Source organism: Gorilla gorilla, chromosome 5, assembly GCF_029281585.2.
Source record: "Gorilla gorilla gorilla isolate KB3781 chromosome 5, NHGRI_mGorGor1-v2.1_pri, whole genome shotgun sequence".
Taxonomy (NCBI): domain Eukaryota; kingdom Metazoa; phylum Chordata; class Mammalia; order Primates; family Hominidae; genus Gorilla; species Gorilla gorilla.
Window position 1 is genome coordinate 77588800 of NC_073229.2, and position 19689 is coordinate 77608488.

Here is a 19689-nt window from a genome sequence, read left to right on the forward strand (position 1 = left end):
CAGAGTTGAACGTTCCTTTAGACAGAGCAGATTTGAAACGCTCTTTCGGTGGAATTTGCATGTGGACATTTCAAGCGCTTTGTGGCCAACGTTATAAAAGGAAATATCTTCGTGTAAAAACTAGAGAGAATCATTCCCAGCAACCGCTTTGTGATGAGTGCATTCCACTCAGAGAGTTTAACCATTTTTTTCATAGAAGAGTTTGGAAACACTCTGTTTGTAAAGTCTGCAAGTGGATATTTGGACCTCTTTGACGATTTCGTTGGAAACGGGATTTCTTCATCTAATGCTAGACAGAAGAATTCTCAGTAACTTCCTTGGGTTGCCTGTGTTCAACTCGCAGAGTTCAACGTTCCTTTAGAGAGAGCAGATTTGAAACCCTCTTTTTGTGGAATTTCCAAGTGGACACTTCAAGCGCTTTGCGGCCAACGGTAGAAAAGGAAATATCTTCGTATAAAAACTGGAGACAATCATTCACAGAAACCACTAAGTGACGTGTGCGTTCCACTAACAGAGTTTAACCTTTCTTTTCATAGAGCAGTTTGGAAACACTCTGTTTGTAAAGTCTGCAAGTGGATATTTGGACCTCTTTGAGGATTTCGTTGGAAACGGGATTTCTTCATCTAATGCTAGACAGAAGAATTCTCAGTAACTTCTTTGGGTTGCCTGTGCTCAACTCGCAGAGTTCAACGTTCCTTTAGAGAGAGCAGATTTGAAACCGTCTTTTTGTGGAATTTCAATGTGGACATTTCAAGCGCTTTGGGGCCAACGGTGGAAAAAGAAATATCTTCGTATAAAAACTAGAGAGAATCATTCCCAGCAACCACTTTGTGATGAGTGCGTTCCACTCACAGAGTTTAACCTTTCTTTTCATAGAACAGTTTGGAAACACTCTGTTTGTAAAGTCTGCAAGTGGATATTTGGACCTCTTTGAGGATTTCGTTGGAAACGGGATTTCTTCATCAAATGCTAGACAGACGAATTCTCAGTAACTTCTTTGGGTTGTGTGTGTTCAACTCGCAGAGTTGAGCCCTCCTTTAGACAGAGCAGATTTGAAACCCTCTTTCTGTGGAATTTCCCAGTGGACATTTCAAGCGCTTTGCGGCCAACGGTAGAAAAGTAAATATCTTCGTATAAAAACTGGAGACAATCATTCTCAGAAACCACTTAGTGATGTGCGCTTTCCACTCACCGAGTTTAACCTTTCTTTTCATAGAGCAGTTTGGAAACACTCTTTTTCTAAAGTCTGCATGCGGATATTTGGACCTCTTTGAGGATTTCGTTGGAAACGGGATTTCTTCATCTAATGCTAGACAGAAGAATTCTCAGTAACTTCTTTGGGTTGCCTGTGTCCAACTCACAGAGTTGAACGTTCCTTTAGACAGAGCAGATTTGAAACGCTCTTTCGGTGGAATTTGCATGTGGACATTTCAAGCGCTTTGTGGCCAACGTTATAAAAGGAAATATCTTCGTGTAAAAACTAGAGAGAATCATTCCCAGCAACCGCTTTGTGATGAGTGCATTCCACTCAGAGAGTTTAACCATTTTTTTCATAGAAGAGTTTGGAAACACTCTGTTTGTAAAGTCTGCAAGTGGATATTTGGACCTCTTTGACGATTTCGTTGGAAACGGGATTTCTTCATCTAATGCTAGACAGAAGAATTCTCAGTAACTTCCTTGGGTTGCCTGTGTTCAACTCGCAGAGTTCAACGTTCCTTTAGAGAGAGCAGATTTGAAACCCTCTTTTTGTGGAATTTCCAAGTGGACACTTCAAGCGCTTTGCGGCCAACGGTAGAAAAGGAAATATCTTCGTATAAAAACTGGAGACAATCATTCACAGAAACCACTAAGTGACGTGTGCGTTCCACTAACAGAGTTTAACCTTTCTTTTCATAGAGCAGTTTGGAAACACTCTGTTTGTAAAGTCTGCAAGTGGATATTTGGACCTCTTTGAGGATTTCGTTGGAAACGGGATTTCTTCATCTAATGCTAGACAGAAGAATTCTCAGTAACTTCTTTGGGTTGCCTGTGCTCAACTCGCAGAGTTCAACGTTCCTTTAGAGAGAGCAGATTTGAAACCGTCTTTTTGTGGAATTTCAATGTGGACATTTCAAGCGCTTTGGGGCCAACGGTGGAAAAAGAAATATCTTCGTATAAAAACTAGAGAGAATCATTCCCAGCAACCACTTTGTGATGAGTGCGTTCCACTCACAGAGTTTAACCTTTCTTTTCATAGAACAGTTTGGAAACACTCTGTTTGTAAAGTCTGCAAGTGGATATTTGGACCTCTTTGAGGATTTCGTTGGAAACGGGATTTCTTCATCAAATGCTAGACAGACGAATTCTCAGTAACTTCTTTGGGTTGTGTGTGTTCAACTCGCAGAGTTGAGCCCTCCTTTAGACAGAGCAGATTTGAAACCCTCTTTCTGTGGAATTTCCCAGTGGACATTTCAAGCGCTTTGCGGCCAACGGTAGAAAAGTAAATATCTTCGTATAAAAACTGGAGACAATCATTCTCAGAAACCACTTAGTGATGTGCGCTTTCCACTCACCGAGTTTAACCTTTCTTTTCATAGAGCAGTTTGGAAACACTCTTTTTCTAAAGTCTGCATGCGGATATTTGGACCTCTTTGAGGATTTCGTTGGAAACGGGATTTCTTCATCTAATGCTAGACAGAAGAATTCTCAGTAACTTCTTTGGGTTGCCTGTGTCCAACTCACAGAGTTGAACGTTCCTTTAGACAGAGCAGATTTGAAACGCTCTTTCGGTGGAATTTGCATGTGGACATTTCAAGCGCTTTGTGGCCAACGTTATAAAAGGAAATATCTTCGTGTAAAAACTAGAGAGAATCATTCCCAGCAACCGCTTTGTGATGAGTGCATTCCACTCAGAGAGTTTAACCATTTTTTTCATAGAAGAGTTTGGAAACACTCTGTTTGTAAAGTCTGCAAGTGGATATTTGGACCTCTTTGACGATTTCGTTGGAAACGGGATTTCTTCATCTAATGCTAGACAGAAGAATTCTCAGTAACTTCCTTGGGTTGCCTGTGTTCAACTCGCAGAGTTCAACGTTCCTTTAGAGAGAGCAGATTTGAAACCCTCTTTTTGTGGAATTTCCAAGTGGACACTTCAAGCGCTTTGCGGCCAACGGTAGAAAAGGAAATATCTTCGTATAAAAACTGGAGACAATCATTCACAGAAACCACTAAGTGACGTGTGCGTTCCACTAACAGAGTTTAACCTTTCTTTTCATAGAGCAGTTTGGAAACACTCTGTTTGTAAAGTCTGCAAGTGGATATTTGGACCTCTTTGAGGATTTCGTTGGAAACGGGATTTCTTCATCTAATGCTAGACAGAAGAATTCTCAGTAACTTCTTTGGGTTGCCTGTGCTCAACTCGCAGAGTTCAACGTTCCTTTAGAGAGAGCAGATTTGAAACCGTCTTTTTGTGGAATTTCAATGTGGACATTTCAAGCGCTTTGGGGCCAACGGTGGAAAAAGAAATATCTTCGTATAAAAACTAGAGAGAATCATTCCCAGCAACCACTTTGTGATGAGTGCGTTCCACTCACAGAGTTTAACCTTTCTTTTCATAGATCAGTTTGGAAACACTCTGTTTGTAAAGTCTGCAAGTGGATATTTGGACCTCTTTGAGGATTTCGTTGGAAACGGGATTTCTTCATCAAATGCTAGACAGACGAATTCTCAGTAACTTCTTTGGGTTGTGTGTGTTCAACTCGCAGAGTTGAACCCTCCTTTAGACAGAGCAGATTTGAAACCCTCTTTCTGTGGAATTTCCCAGTGGACATTTCAAGCGCTTTGCGGCCAACGGTAGAAAAGTAAATATCTTCGTATAAAAACTGGAGACAATCATTCTCAGAAACCACTTAGTGATGTGCGCTTTCCACTCACCGAGTTTAACCTTTCTTTTCATAGAGCAGTTTGGAAACACTCTTTTTCTAAAGTCTGCATGCGGATATTTGGACCTCTTTGAGGATTTCGTTGGAAACGGGATTTCTTCATCTAATGCTAGACAGAAGAATTCTCAGTAACTTCTTTGGGTTGCCTGTGTCCAACTCACAGAGTTGAACGTTCCTTTAGACAGAGCAGATTTGAAAACCTCTTTCGGTGGAATTTGCATGTGGACATTTCAAGCGCTTTGTGGCCAACGGTATAAAAGGAAATATCTTCGTGTAAAAACTAGAGAGAATCATTCCCAGCAACCGCTTTGTGATGAGTGCATTCCACTCAGAGAGTTTAACCATTCTTTTCATAGAAGAGTTTGGAAACACTCTGTTTGTAAAGTCTGCAAGTGGATATTTGGACCTCTTTGACGATTTCGTTGGAAACGGTATTTCTTCATCTAATGCTAGACAGAAGAATTCTCAGTAACTTCCTTGGGTTGCCTGTGTTCAACTCGCAGAGTTCAACGTTCCTTTAGAGAGAGCTGATTTGAAACCCTCTTTTTGTGGAATTTCCAAGTGGACACTTCAAGTGCTTTGCGTCCAACGGTAGAAAAGGAAATATCTTCGTATAAAAACTGGAGACAATCATTCACAGAAACCACTAAGTGACGTGTGCGTTCCACTAACAGAGTTTAACCTTTCTTTTCATAGAGCAGTTTGGAAACACTCTGTTTGTAAAGTCTGCAAGTGGATATTTGGACCTCTTTGAGGATTTCGTTGGAAACGGGATTTCTTCATCTAATGCTAGACAGAAGAATTCTCAGTAACTTCTTTGGGTTGCCTGTGCTCAACTCGCAGAGTTCAACGTTCCTTTAGAGAGAGCAGATTTGAAACCGTCTTTTTGTGGAATTTCAATGTGGACATTTCAAGCGCTTTGGGGCCAACGGTGGAAAAAGAAATATCTTCGTATAAAAACTAGAGAGAATCATTCCCAGCAACCACTTTGTGATGAGTGCGTTCCACTCACAGAGTTTAACCTTTCTTTTCATAGAACAGTTTGGAAACACTCTGTTTGTAAAGTCTGCAAGTGGATATTTGGACCTGTTTGAGGATTTCGTTGGAAACGGGATTTCTTCATCAAATGCTAGACAGACGAATTCTCAGTAAATTCTTTGGGTTGTGTGTGTTCAACTCGCAGAGTTGAACCCTCCTTTAGACAGAGCAGATTTGAAACCCTCTTTCTGTGGAATCTCCCAGTGGACATTTCAAGCGCTTTGCGGCCAACGGTAGAAAAGTAAATATCTTCGTATAAAAACTGGAGACAATCATTCTCAGAAACCACTTAGTGATGTGCGCTTTCCACTCACCGAGTTTAACCTTTCTTTTGATAGAGCAGTTTGGAAACACTCTTTTTCTAAAGTCTGCATGCGGATATTTGGACCTCTTTGAGGATTTCGTTGGAAACGGGATTTCTTCATCTAATGCTAGACAGAAGAATTCTCAGTAACTTCTTTGGGTTGCCTGTGTCCAACTCACAGAGTTGAACGTTCCTTTAGACAGAGCAGATTTGAAACCCTCTTTCGGTGGAATTTGCATGTGGACATTTCAAGCGCTTTGTGGCCAACGGTATAAAAGGAAATATCTTCGTGTAAAAACTAGAGAGAATCATTCCCAGCAACCGCTTTGTGATGAGTGCATTCCACTCAGAGAGTTTAACCATTCTTTTCATAGAAGAGTTTGGAAACACTCTGTTTGTAAAGTCTGCAAGTGGATATTTGGACCTCTTTGACGATTTCGTTGGAAACGGGATTTCTTCATCTAATGCTAGACAGAAGAATTCTCAGTAACTTCCTTGGGTTGCCTGTGTTCAACTCGCAGAGTTCAACGTTCCTTTAGAGAGAGCAGATTTGAAACCCTCTTTTTGTGGAATTTCCAAGTGGACACTTCAAGCGCTTTGCGGCCAACGGTAGAAAAGGAAATATCTTCGTATAAAAACTGGAGACAATCATTCACAGAAACCACTAAGTGACGTGTGCGTTCCACTAACAGAGTTTAACCTTTCTTTTCATAGAGCAGTTTGGAAACACTCTGTTTGTAAAGTCTGCAAGTGGATATTTGGACCTCTTTGAGGATTTCGTTGGAAACGGGATTTCTTCATCTAATGCTAGACAGAAGAATTCTCAGTAACTTCTTTGGGTTGCCTGTGCTCAACTCGCAGAGTTCAACGTTCCTTTAGAGAGAGCAGATTTGAAACCGTCTTTTTGTGGAATTTCAATGTGGACATTTCAAGCGCTTTGGGGCCAACGGTGGAAAAAGGAATATCTTCGTATAAAAACTAGAGAGAATCATTCCCAGCAACCACTTTGTGATGAGTGCGTTCCACTCACAGAGTTTAACCTTTCTTTTCATAGAACAGTTTGGAAACACTCTGTTTGTAAAGTCTGCAAGTGGATATTTGGACCTCTTTGAGGATTTCGTTGGAAACGGGATTTCTTCATCAAATGCTAGACAGACGAATTCTCAGTAACTTCTTTGGGTTGTGTGTGTTCAACTCGCAGAGTTGAGCCCTCCTTTAGACAGAGCAGATTTGAAACCCTCTTTCTGTGGAATTTCCCAGTGGACATTTCAAGCGCTTTGCGGCCAACGGTAGAAAAGTAAATATCTTCGTATAAAAACTGGAGACAATCATTCTCAGAAACCACTTAGTGATGTGCGCTTTCCACTCACCGAGTTTAACCTTTCTTTTCATAGAGCAGTTTGGAAACACTCTTTTTCTAAAGTCTGCATGCGGATATTTGGACCTCTTTGAGGATTTCGTTGGAAACGGGATTTCTTCATCTAATGCTAGACAGAAGAATTCTCAGTAACTTCTTTGGGTTGCCTGTGTCCAACTCACAGAGTTGAACGTTCCTTTAGACAGAGCAGATTTGAAACGCTCTTTCGGTGGAATTTGCATGTGGACATTTCAAGCGCTTTGTGGCCAACGTTATAAAAGGAAATATCTTCGTGTAAAAACTAGAGAGAATCATTCCCAGCAACCGCTTTGTGATGAGTGCATTCCACTCAGAGAGTTTAACCATTTTTTTCATAGAAGAGTTTGGAAACACTCTGTTTGTAAAGTCTGCAAGTGGATATTTGGACCTCTTTGACGATTTCGTTGGAAACGGGATTTCTTCATCTAATGCTAGACAGAAGAATTCTCAGTAACTTCCTTGGGTTGCCTGTGTTCAACTCGCAGAGTTCAACGTTCCTTTAGAGAGAGCAGATTTGAAACCCTCTTTTTGTGGAATTTCCAAGTGGACACTTCAAGCGCTTTGCGGCCAACGGTAGAAAAGGAAATATCTTCGTATAAAAACTGGAGACAATCATTCACAGAAACCACTAAGTGACGTGTGCGTTCCACTAACAGAGTTTAACCTTTCTTTTCATAGAGCAGTTTGGAAACACTCTGTTTGTAAAGTCTGCAAGTGGATATTTGGACCTCTTTGAGGATTTCGTTGGAAACGGGATTTCTTCATCTAATGCTAGACAGAAGAATTCTCAGTAACTTCTTTGGGTTGCCTGTGCTCAACTCGCAGAGTTCAACGTTCCTTTAGAGAGAGCAGATTTGAAACCGTCTTTTTGTGGAATTTCAATGTGGACATTTCAAGCGCTTTGGGGCCAACGGTGGAAAAAGAAATATCTTCGTATAAAAACTAGAGAGAATCATTCCCAGCAACCACTTTGTGATGAGTGCGTTCCACTCACAGAGTTTAACCTTTCTTTTCATAGAACAGTTTGGAAACACTCTGTTTGTAAAGTCTGCAAGTGGATATTTGGACCTCTTTGACGATTTCGTTGGAAACGGGATTTCTTCATCTAATGCTAGACAGAAGAATTCTCAGTAACTTCCTTGGGTTGCCTGTGTTCAACTCGCAGAGTTCAACGTTCCTTTAGAGAGAGCAGATTTGAAACCCTCTTTTTGTGGAATTTCCAAGTGGACACTTCAAGCGCTTTGCGGCCAACGGTAGAAAAGGAAATATCTTCGTATAAAAACTGGAGACAATCATTCACAGAAACCACTAAGTGACGTGTGCGTTCCACTAACAGAGTTTAACCTTTCTTTTCATAGAGCAGTTTGGAAACACTCTGTTTGTAAAGTCTGCAAGTGGATATTTGGACCTCTTTGAGGATTTCGTTGGAAACGGGATTTCTTCATCTAATGCTAGACAGAAGAATTCTCAGTAACTTCTTTGGGTTGCCTGTGCTCAACTCGCAGAGTTCAACGTTCCTTTAGAGAGAGCAGATTTGAAACCGTCTTTTTGTGGAATTTCAATGTGGACATTTCAAGCGCTTTGGGGCCAACGGTGGAAAAAGAAATATCTTCGTATAAAAACTAGAGAGAATCATTCCCAGCAACCACTTTGTGATGAGTGCGTTCCACTCACAGAGTTTAACCTTTCTTTTCATAGAACAGTTTGGAAACACTCTGTTTGTAAAGTCTGCAAGTGGATATTTGGACCTCTTTGAGGATTTCGTTGGAAACGGGATTTCTTCATCAAATGCTAGACAGACGAATTCTCAGTAACTTCTTTGGGTTCTGTGTGTTCAACTCGCAGAGTTGAGCCCTCCTTTAGACAGAGCAGATTTGAAACCCTCTTTCTGTGGAATTTCCCAGTGGACATTTCAAGCGCTTTGCGGCCAACGGTAGAAAAGTAAATATCTTCGTATAAAAACTGGAGACAATCATTCTCAGAAACCACTTAGTGATGTGCGCTTTCCACTCACCGAGTTTAACCTTTCTTTTCATAGAGCAGTTTGGAAACACTCTTTTTCTAAAGTCTGCATGCGGATATTTGGACCTCTTTGAGGATTTCGTTGGAAACGGGATTTCTTCATCTAATGCTAGACAGAAGAATTCTCAGTAACTTCTTTGGGTTGCCTGTGTCCAACTCACAGAGTTGAACGTTCCTTTAGACAGAGCAGATTTGAAACGCTCTTTCGGTGGAATTTGCATGTGGACATTTCAAGCGCTTTGTGGCCAACGTTATAAAAGGAAATATCTTCGTGTAAAAACTAGAGAGAATCATTCCCAGCAACCGCTTTGTGATGAGTGCATTCCACTCAGAGAGTTTAACCATTTTTTTCATAGAAGAGTTTGGAAACACTCTGTTTGTAAAGTCTGCAAGTGGATATTTGGACCTCTTTGACGATTTCGTTGGAAACGGGATTTCTTCATCTAATGCTAGACAGAAGAATTCTCAGTAACTTCCTTGGGTTGCCTGTGTTCAACTCGCAGAGTTCAACGTTCCTTTAGAGAGAGCAGATTTGAAACCCTCTTTTTGTGGAATTTCCAAGTGGACACTTCAAGCGCTTTGCGGTCAACGGTAGAAAAGGAAATATCTTCGTATAAAAACTGGAGACAATCATTCACAGAAACCACTAAGTGACGTGTGCGTTCCACTAACAGAGTTTAACCTTTCTTTTCATAGAGCAGTTTGGAAACACTCTGTTTGTAAAGTCTGCAAGTGGATATTTGGACCTCTTTGAGGATTTCGTTGGAAACGGGATTTCTTCATCTAATGCTAGACAGAAGAATTCTCAGTAACTTCTTTGGGTTGCCTGTGCTCAACTCGCAGAGTTCAACGTTCCTTTAGAGAGAGCAGATTTGAAACCGTCTTTTTGTGGAATTTCAATGTGGACATTTCAAGCGCTTTGGGGCCAACGGTGGAAAAAGAAATATCTTCGTATAAAAACTAGAGAGAATCATTCCCAGCAACCACTTTGTGATGAGTGCGTTCCACTCAAAGAGTTTAACCTTTCTTTTCATAGATCAGTTTGGAAACACTCTGTTTGTAAAGTCTGCAAGTGGATACTTGGACCTCTTTGAGGATTTCGTTGGAAACGGGATTTCTTCATCAAATGCTAGACAGACGAATTCTCAGTAACTTCTTTGGGTTGTGTGTGTTCAACTCGCAGAGTTGAACCCTCCTTTAGACAGAGCAGATTTGAAACCCTCTTTCTGTGTAATTTCCCAGTGGACATTTCAAGCGCTTTGCGGCCAACGGTAGAAAAGTAAATATCTTCGTATAAAAACTGGAGACAATCATTCTCAGAAACCACTTAGTGATGTGCGCTTTCCACTCACCGAGTTTAACCTTTCTTTTCATAGAGCAGTTTGGAAACACTCTTTTTCTAAAGTCTGCATGCGGATATTTGGACCTCTTTGAGGATTTCGTTGGAAACGGGATTTCTTCATCTAATGCTAGACAGAAGAATTCTCAGTAACTTCTTTGGGTTGCCTGTGTCCAACTCACAGAGTTGAACGTTCCTTTAGACAGAGCAGATTTGAAACCCTCTTTCGGTGGAATTTGCATGTGGACATTTCAAGCGCTTTGTGGCCAACGGTATAAAAGGAAATATCTTCGTGTAAAAACTAGAGAGAATCATTCCCAGCAACCGCTTTGTGATGAGTGCATTCCACTCAGAGAGTTTAACCATTCTTTTCATAGAAGAGTTTGGAAACACTCTGTTTGTAAAGTCTGCAAGTGGATATTTGGACCTCTTTGACGATTTCGTTGGAAACGGGATTTCTTCATCTAATGCTAGACAGAAGAATTCTCAGTAACTTCCTTGGGTTGCCTGTGTTCAACTCGCAGAGTTCAACGTTCCTTTAGAGAGAGCAGATTTGAAACCCTCTTTTTGTGGAATTTCCAAGTGGACACTTCAAGTGCTTTGCGGCCAACGGTAGAAAAGGAAATATCTTCGTATAAAAACTGGAGACAATCATTCACAGAAACCACTAAGTGACGTGTGCGTTCCACTAACAGAGTTTAACCTTTCTTTTCATAGAGCAGTTTGGAAACACTCTGTTTGTAAAGTCTGCAAGTGGATATTTGGACCTCTTTGAGGATTTCGTTGGAAACGGGATTTCTTCATCTAATGCTAGACAGAAGAATTCTCAGTAACTTCTTTGGGTTGCCTGTGCTCAACTCGCAGAGTTCAACGTTCCTTTAGAGAGAGCAGATTTGAAACCGTCTTTTTGTGGAATTTCAATGTGGACATTTCAAGCGCTTTGGGGCCAACGGTGGAAAAAGAAATATCTTCGTATAAAAACTAGAGAGAATCATTCCCAGCAACCACTTTGTGATGAGTGCGTTCCACTCACAGAGTTTAACCTTTCTTTTCATAGAACAGTTTGGAAACACTCTGTTTGTAAAGTCTGCAAGTGGATATTTGGACCTCTTTGAGGATTTCGTTGGAAACGGGATTTCTTCATCAAATGCTAGACAGACGAATTCTCAGTAAATTCTTTGGGTTGTGTGTGTTCAACTCGCAGAGTTGAACCCTCCTTTAGACAGAGCAGATTTGAAACCCTCTTTCTGTGGAATCTCCCAGTGGACATTTCAAGCGCTTTGCGGCCAACGGTAGAAAAGTAAATATCTTCGTATAAAAACTGGAGACAATCATTCTCAGAAACCACTTAGTGATGTGCGCTTTCCACTCACCGAGTTTAACCTTTCTTTTCATAGAGCAGTTTGGAAACACTCTTTTTCTAAAGTCTGCATGCGGATATTTGGACCTCTTTGAGGATTTCGTTGGAAACGGGATTTCTTCATCTAATGCTAGACAGAAGAATTCTCAGTAACTTCTTTGGGTTGCCTGTGTCCAACTCACAGAGTTGAACGTTCCTTTAGACAGAGCAGATTTGAAACCCTCTTTCGGTGGAATTTGCATGTGGACATTTCAAGCGCTTTGTGGCCAACGGTATAAAAGGAAATATCTTCGTGTAAAAACTAGAGAGAATCATTCCCAGCAACCGCTTTGTGATGAGTGCATTCCACTCAGAGAGTTTAACCATTCTTTTCATAGAAGAGTTTGGAAACACTCTGTTTGTAAAGTCTGCAAGTGGATATTTAGACCTCTTTGACGATTTCGTTGGAAACGGGATTTCTTCATCTAATGCTAGACAGAAGAATTCTCAGTAACTTCCTTGGGTTGCCTGTGTTCAACTCGCAGAGTTCAACGTTCCTTTAGAGAGAGCAGATTTGAAACCCTCTTTTTGTGGAATTTCCAAGTGGACACTTCAAGCGCTTTGCGGCCAACGGTAGAAAAGGAAATATCTTCGTATAAAAACTGGAGACAATCATTCACAGAAACCACTAAGTGACGTGTGCGTTCCACTAACAGAGTTTAACCTTTCTTTTCATAGAGCAGTTTGGAAACACTCTGTTTGTAAAGTCTGCAAGTGGATATTTGGACCTCTTTGAGGAATTCGTTGGAAACGGGATTTCTTCATCTAATGCTAGACAGAAGAATTCTCAGTAACTTCTTTGTGTTGCCTGTGCTCAACTCGCAGAGTTCAACGTTCCTTTAGAGAGAGCAGATTTGAAACCGTCTTTTTGTGGAATTTCAATGTGGACATTTCAAGCGCTTTGGGGCCAACGGTGGAAAAAGAAATATCTTCGTATAAAAACTAGAGAGAATCATTCCCAGCAACCACTTTGTGATGAGTGCGTTCCACTCACAGAGTTTAACCTTTCTTTTCATAGAACAGTTTGGAAACACTCTGTTTGTAAAGTCTGCAAGTGGATATTTGGACCTCTTTGAGGATTTCGTTGGAAACGGGATTTCTTCATCAAATGCTAGACAGACGAATTCTCAGTAACTTCTTTGGGTTGTGTGTGTTCAACTCGCAGAGTTGAGCCCTCCTTTAGACAGAGCAGATTTGAAACCCTCTTTCTGTGGAATTTCCCAGTGGACATTTCAAGCGCTTTGCGGCCAACGGTAGAAAAGTAAATATCTTCGTATAAAAACTGGAGACAATCATTCTCAGAAACCACTTAGTGATGTGCGCTTTCCACTCACCGAGTTTAACCTTTCTTTTCATAGAGCAGTTTGGAAACACTCTTTTTCTAAAGTCTGCATGCGGATATTTGGACCTCTTTGAGGATTTCGTTGGAAACGGGATTTCTTCATCTAATGCTAGACAGAAGAATTCTCAGTAACTTCTTTGGGTTGCCTGTGTCCAACTCACAGAGTTGAACGTTCCTTTAGACAGAGCAGATTTGAAACGCTCTTTCGGTGGAATTTGCATGTGGACATTTCAAGCGCTTTGTGGCCAACGGTAAAAAAGGAAATATCTTCGTGTAAAAACTAGAGAGAATCATTCCCAGCAACCGCTTTGTGATGAGTGCATTCCACTCAGAGAGTTTAACCATTTTTTTCATAGAAGAGTTTGGAAACACTCTGTTTGTAAAGTCTGCAAGTGGATATTTGGACCTCTTTGACGATTTCGTTGGAAACGGGATTTCTTCATCTAATGCTAGACAGAAGAATTCTCAGTAACTTCCTTGGGTTGCCTGTGTTCAACTCGCAGAGTTCAACGTTCCTTTAGAGAGAGCAGATTTGAAACCCTCTTTTTGTGGAATTTCCAAGTGGACACTTCAAGCGCTTTGCGGCCAACGGTAGAAAAGGAAATATCTTCGTATAAAAACTGGAGACAATCATTCACAGAAACCACTAAGTGACGTGTGCGTTCCACTAACAGAGTTTAACCTTTCTTTTCATAGAGCAGTTTGGAAACACTCTGTTTGTAAAGTCTGCAAGTGGATATTTGGACCTCTTTGAGGATTTCGTTGGAAACGGGATTTCTTCATCTAATGCTAGACAGAAGAATTCTCAGTAACTTCTTTGGGTTGCCTGTGTCCAACTCACAGAGTTGAACGTTCCTTTAGACAGAGCAGATTTGAAACGCTCTTTCGGTGGAATTTGCATGTGGACATTTCAAGCGCTTTGTGGCCAACGGTATAAAAGGAAATATCTTCGTGTAAAAACTAGAGAGAATCATTCCCAGCAACCGCTTTGTGATGAGTGCATTCCACTCAGAGAGTTTAACCATTTTTTTCATAGAAGAGTTTGGAAACACTCTGTTTGTAAAGTCTGCAAGTGGATATTTGGACCTCTTTGACGATTTCATTGGAAACGGGATTTCTTCATCTAATGCTAGACAGAAGAATTCTCAGTAACTTCCTTGGGTTGCCTGTGTTCAACTCGCAGAGTTCAACGTTCCTTTAGAGAGAGCAGATTTGAAACCCTCTTTTTGTGGAATTTCCAATTGGACACTTCAAGCGCTTTGCGGCCAACGGTAGAAAAGGAAATATCTTCGTATAAAAACTGGAGACAATCATTCACAGAAACCACTAAGTGACGTGTGCGTTCCACTAACAGAGTTTAACCTTTCTTTTCATAGAGCAGTTTGGAAACACTCTGTTTGTAAAGTCTGCAAGTGGATATTTGGACCTCTTTGAGGATTTCGTTGGAAACGGGATTTCTTCATCTAATGCTAGACAGAAGAATTCTCAGTAACTTCTTTGGGTTGCCTGTGCTCAACTCGCAGAGTTCAACGTTCCTTTAGAGAGAGCAGATTTGAAACCGTCTTTTTGTGGAATTTCAATGTGGACATTTCAAGCGCTTTGGGGCCAACGGTGGAAAAAGAAATATCTTCGTATAAAAACTAGAGAGAATCATTCCCAGCAACCACTTTGTGATGAGTGCGTTCCACTCACAGAGTTTAACCTTTCTTTTCATAGAACAGTTTGGAAACACTCTGTTTGTAAAGTCTGCAAGTGGATATTTGGACCTCTTTGAGGATTTCGTTGGAAACGGGATTTCTTCATCAAATGCTAGACAGACGAATTCTCAGTAACTTCTTTGGGTTGTGTGTGTTCAACTCGCAGAGTTGAGCCCTCCTTTAGACAGAGCAGATTTGAAACCCTCTTTCTGTGGAATTTCCCAGTGGACATTTCAAGCGCTTTGCGGCCAACGGTAGAAAAGTAAATATCTTCGTATAAAAACTGGAGACAATCATTCTCAGAAACCACTTAGTGATGTGCGCTTTCCACTCACCGAGTTTAACCTTTCTTTTCATAGAGCAGTTTGGAAACACTCTTTTTCTAAAGTCTGCATGCGGATATTTGGACCTCTTTGAGGATTTCGTTGGTAACGGGATTTCTTCATCTAATGCTAGACAGAAGAATTCTCAGTAACTTCTTTGGGTTGCCTGTGTCCAACTCACAGAGTTGAACGTTCCTTTAGACAGAGCAGATTTGAAACGCTCTTTCGGTGGAATTTGCATGTGGACATTTCAAGCGCTTTGTGGCCAACGTTATAAAAGGAAATATCTTCGTGTAAAAACTAGAGAGAATCATTCCCAGCAACCGCTTTGTGATGAGTGCATTCCACTCAGAGAGTTTAACCATTTTTTTCATAGAAGAGTTTGGAAACACTCTGTTTGTAAAGTCTGCAAGTGGATATTTGGACCTCTTTGACGATTTCGTTGGAAACGGGATTTCTTCATCTAATGCTAGACAGAAGAATTCTCAGTAACTTCCTTGGGTTGCCTGTGTTCAACTCGCAGAGTTCAACGTTCCTTTAGAGAGAGCAGATTTGAAACCCTCTTTTTGTGGAATTTCCAAGTGGACACTTCAAGCGCTTTGCGGCCAACGGTAGAAAAGGAAATATCTTCGTATAAAAACTGGAGACAATCATTCACAGAAACCACTAAGTGACGTGTGAGTTCCACTAACAGAGTTTAACCTTTCTTTTCATAGAGCAGTTTGGAAACACTCTGTTTGTAAAGTCTGCAAGTGGATATTTGGACCTCTTTGAGGATTTCGTTGGAAACGGGATTTCTTCATCTAATGCTAGACAGAAGAATTCTCAGTAACTTCTTTGGGTTGCCTGTGCTCAACTCGCAGAGTTCAACGTTCCTTTAGAGAGAGCAGATTTGAAACCGTCTTTTTGTGGAATTTCAATGTGGACATTTCAAGCGCTTTGGGGCCAACGGTGGAAAAAGAAATATCTTCGTATAAAAACTAGAGAGAATCATTCCCAGCAACCACTTTGTGATGAGTGCGTTCCACTCACAGAGTTTAACCTTTCTTTTCATAGAACAGTTTGGAAACACTCTGTTTGTAAAGTCTGCAAGTGGATATTTGGACCTCTTTGAGGATTTCGTTGGAAACGGGATTTCTTCATCAAATGCTAGACAGACGAATTCTCAGTAACTTCTTTGGGTTGTGTGTGTTCAACTCGCAGAGTTGAGCCCTCCTTTAGACAGAGCAGATTTGAAACCCTCTTTCTGTGGAATTTCCCAGTGGACATTTCAAGCGCTTTGCGGCCAACGGTAGAAAAGTAAATATCTTCGTATAAAAACTGGAGACAATCATTCTCAGAAACCACTTAGTGATGTGCGCTTTCCACTCACCGAGTTTAACCTTTCTTTTCATAGAGCAGTTTGGAAACACTCTTTTTCTAAAGTCTGCATGCGGATATTTGGACCTCTTTGAGGATTTCGTTGGAAACGGGATTTCTTCATCTAATGCTAGACAGAAGAATTCTCAGTAACTTCTTTGGGTTGCCTGTGTCCAACTCACAGAGTTGAACGTTCCTTTAGACAGAGCAGATTTGAAACGCTCTTTCGGTGGAATTTGCATGTGGACATTTCAAGCGCTTTGTGGCCAACGTTATAAAAGGAAATATCTTCGTGTAAAAACTAGAGAGAATCATTCCCAGCAACCGCTTTGTGATGAGTGCATTCCACTCAGAGAGTTTAACCATTTTTTTCATAGAAGAGTTTGGAAACACTCTGTTTGTAAAGTCTGCAAGTGGATATTTGGACCTCTTTGACGATTTCGTTGGAAACGGGATTTCTTCATCTAATGCTAGACAGAAGAATTCTCAGTAACTTCCTTGGGTTGCCTGTGTTCAACTCGCAGAGTTCAACGTTCCTTTAGAGAGAGCAGATTTGAAACCCTCTTTTTGTGGAATTTCCAAGTGGACACTTCAAGCGCTTTGCGGCCAACGGTAGAAAAGGAAATATCTTCGTATAAAAACTGGAGACAATCATTCACAGAAACCACTAAGTGACGTGTGCGTTCCACTAACAGAGTTTAACCTTTCTTTTCATAGAGCAGTTTGGAAACACTCTGTTTGTAAAGTCTGCAAGTGGATATTTGGACCTCTTTGAGGATTTCATTGGAAACGGGATTTCTTCATCTAATGCTAGACAGAAGAATTCTCAGTAACTTCTTTGGGTTGCCTGTGCTCAACTCGCAGAGTTCAACGTTCCTTTAGAGAGAGCAGATTTGAAACCGTCTTTTTGTGGAATTTCAATGTGGACATTTCAAGCGCTTTGGGGCCAACGGTGGAAAGAGAAATATCTTCGTATAAAAACTAGAGGATCATTCCCAGCAACCACTTTGTGATGAGTGCGTTCCACTCACAGAGTTTAACCTTTCTTTTCATAGAACAGTTTGGAAACACTCTGTTTGTAAAGTCTGCAAGTGGATATTTGGACCTATTTGAGGATTTCGTTGGAAACGGGATTTCTTCATCAAATGCTAGACAGACGAATTCTCAGTAACTTCTTTGGGTTGTGTGTGTTCAACTCGCAGAGTTGAGCCCTCCTTTAGACAGAGCAGATTTGAAACCCTCTTTCTGTGGAATTTCCCAGTGGACATTTCAAGCGCTTTGCGGCCAACGGTAGAAAAGTAAATATCTTCGTATAAAAACTGGAGACAATCATTCTCAGAAACCACTTAGTGATGTGCGCTTTCCACTCACCGAGTTTAACCTTTCTTTTCATAGAGCAGTTTGGAAACACTCTTTTTCTAAAGTCTGCATGCGGATATTTGGACCTCTTTGAGGATTTCGTTGGAAACGGGATTTCTTCATCTAATGCTAGACAGAAGAATTCTCAGTAACTTCTTTGGGTTGCCTGTGTCCAACTCACAGAGTTGAACGTTCCTTTAGACAGAGCAGATTTGAAACGCTCTTTCGGTGGAATTTGCATGTGGACATTTCAAGCGCTTTGTGGCCAACGGTATAAAAGGAAATATCTTCGTGTAAAAACTAGAGAGAATCATTCCCAGCAAACGCTTTGTGATGAGTGCATTCCACTCAGAGAGTTTAACCATTTTTTTCATAGAAGAGTTTGGAAACACTCTGTTTGTAAAGTCTGCAAGTGGATATTTGGACCTCTTTGACGATTTCGTTGGAAACGGGATTTCTTCATCTAATGCTAGACAGAAGAATTCTCAGTAACTTCCTTGGGTTGCCTGTGTTCAACTCGCAGAGTTCAACGTTCCTTTAGAGAGAGCAGATTTGAAACCCTCTTTTTGTGGAATTTCCAAGTGGACACTTCAAGCGCTTTGCGGCCAACGGTAGAAAAGGAAATATCTTCGTATAAAAACTGGAGACAATCATTCACAGAAACCACTAAGTGACGTGTGCGTTCCACTAACAGAGTTTAACCTTTCTTTTCATAGAGCAGTTTGGAAACACTCTGTTTGTAAAGTCTGCAAGTGGATATTTGGACCTCTTTGAGGATTTCGTTGGAAACGGGATTTCTTCATCTAATGCTAGACAGAAGAATTCTCAGTAACTTCTTTGGGTTGCCTGTGCTCAACTCGCAGAGTTCAACGTTCCTTTAGAGAGAGCAGATTTGAAACCGTCTTTTTGTGGAATTTCAATGTGGACATTTCAAGCGCTTTGGGGCCAATGGTGGAAAAAGAAATATCTTCGTATAAAAACTAGAGAGAATCATTCCCAGCAACCACTTTGTGATGAGTGCGTTCCACTCACAGAGTTTAACCTTTCTTTTCATAGATCAGTTTGGAAACACTCTGTTTGTAAAGTCTGCAAGTGGATATTTGGACCTCTTTGAGGATTTCGTTGGAAACGGGATTTCTTCATCAAATGCTAGACAGACGAATTCTCAGTAACTTCTTTGGGTTGTGTGTGTTCAACTCACAGAGTTGAGCCCTCCTTTAGACAGAGCAGATTTGAAACCCTCTTTCTGTGGAATTTCCCAGTGGACATTTCAAGCGCTTTGCGGCCAACGGTAGAAAAGTAAATATCTTCGTATAAAAACTGGAGACAATCATTCTCAGAAACCACTTAGTGATGTGCGCTTTCCACTCACCGAGTTTAACCTTTCTTTTCATAGAGCAGTTTGGAAACACTCTTTTTCTAAAGTCTGCATGCGGATATTTGGACCTCTTTGAGGATTTCGTTGGAAACGGGATTTCTTCATCTAATGCTAGACAGAAGAATTCTCAGTAACTTCTTTGGGTTGCCTGTGTCCAACTCACAGAGTTGAACGTTCCTTTAGACAGAGCAGATTTGAAACGCTCTTTCGGTGGAATTTCCATGTGGACATTTCAAGCGCTTTGTGGCCAACGGTATAAAAGGAAATATCTTCGTGTAAAAACTAGAGAGAATCATTCCCAGCAACCGCTTTGTGATGAGTGCATTCCACTCAGAGAGTTTAACCATTCTTTTCATAGAAGAGTTTGGAAACACTCTGTTTGTAAAGTCTGCAAGTGGATATTTGGACCTCTTTGAGGATTTCGTTGGAAACGGGATTTCTTCATCTAATGCTAGACAGAAGAATTCTCAGTAACTTCTTTGGGTTGCCTGTGCTCAACTCGCAGAGTTCAACGTTCCTTTAGAGAGAGCAGATTTGAAACCGTCTTTTTGTGGAATTTCAATGTGGACATTTCAAGCGCTTTGGGGCCAATGGTGGAAAAAGAAATATCTTCGTATAGAAACTAGAGAGAATCATTCCCAGCAACCACTTTGTGATGAGTGCGTTCCACTCACAGAGTTTAACCTTTCTTTTCATAGAACAGTTTGGAAACACTCTGTTTGTAAAGTCTGCAAGTGGATATTTGGACCTCTTTGAGGATTTCGTTGGAAACGGGATTTCTTCATCAAATGCTAGACAGACGAATTCTCAGTA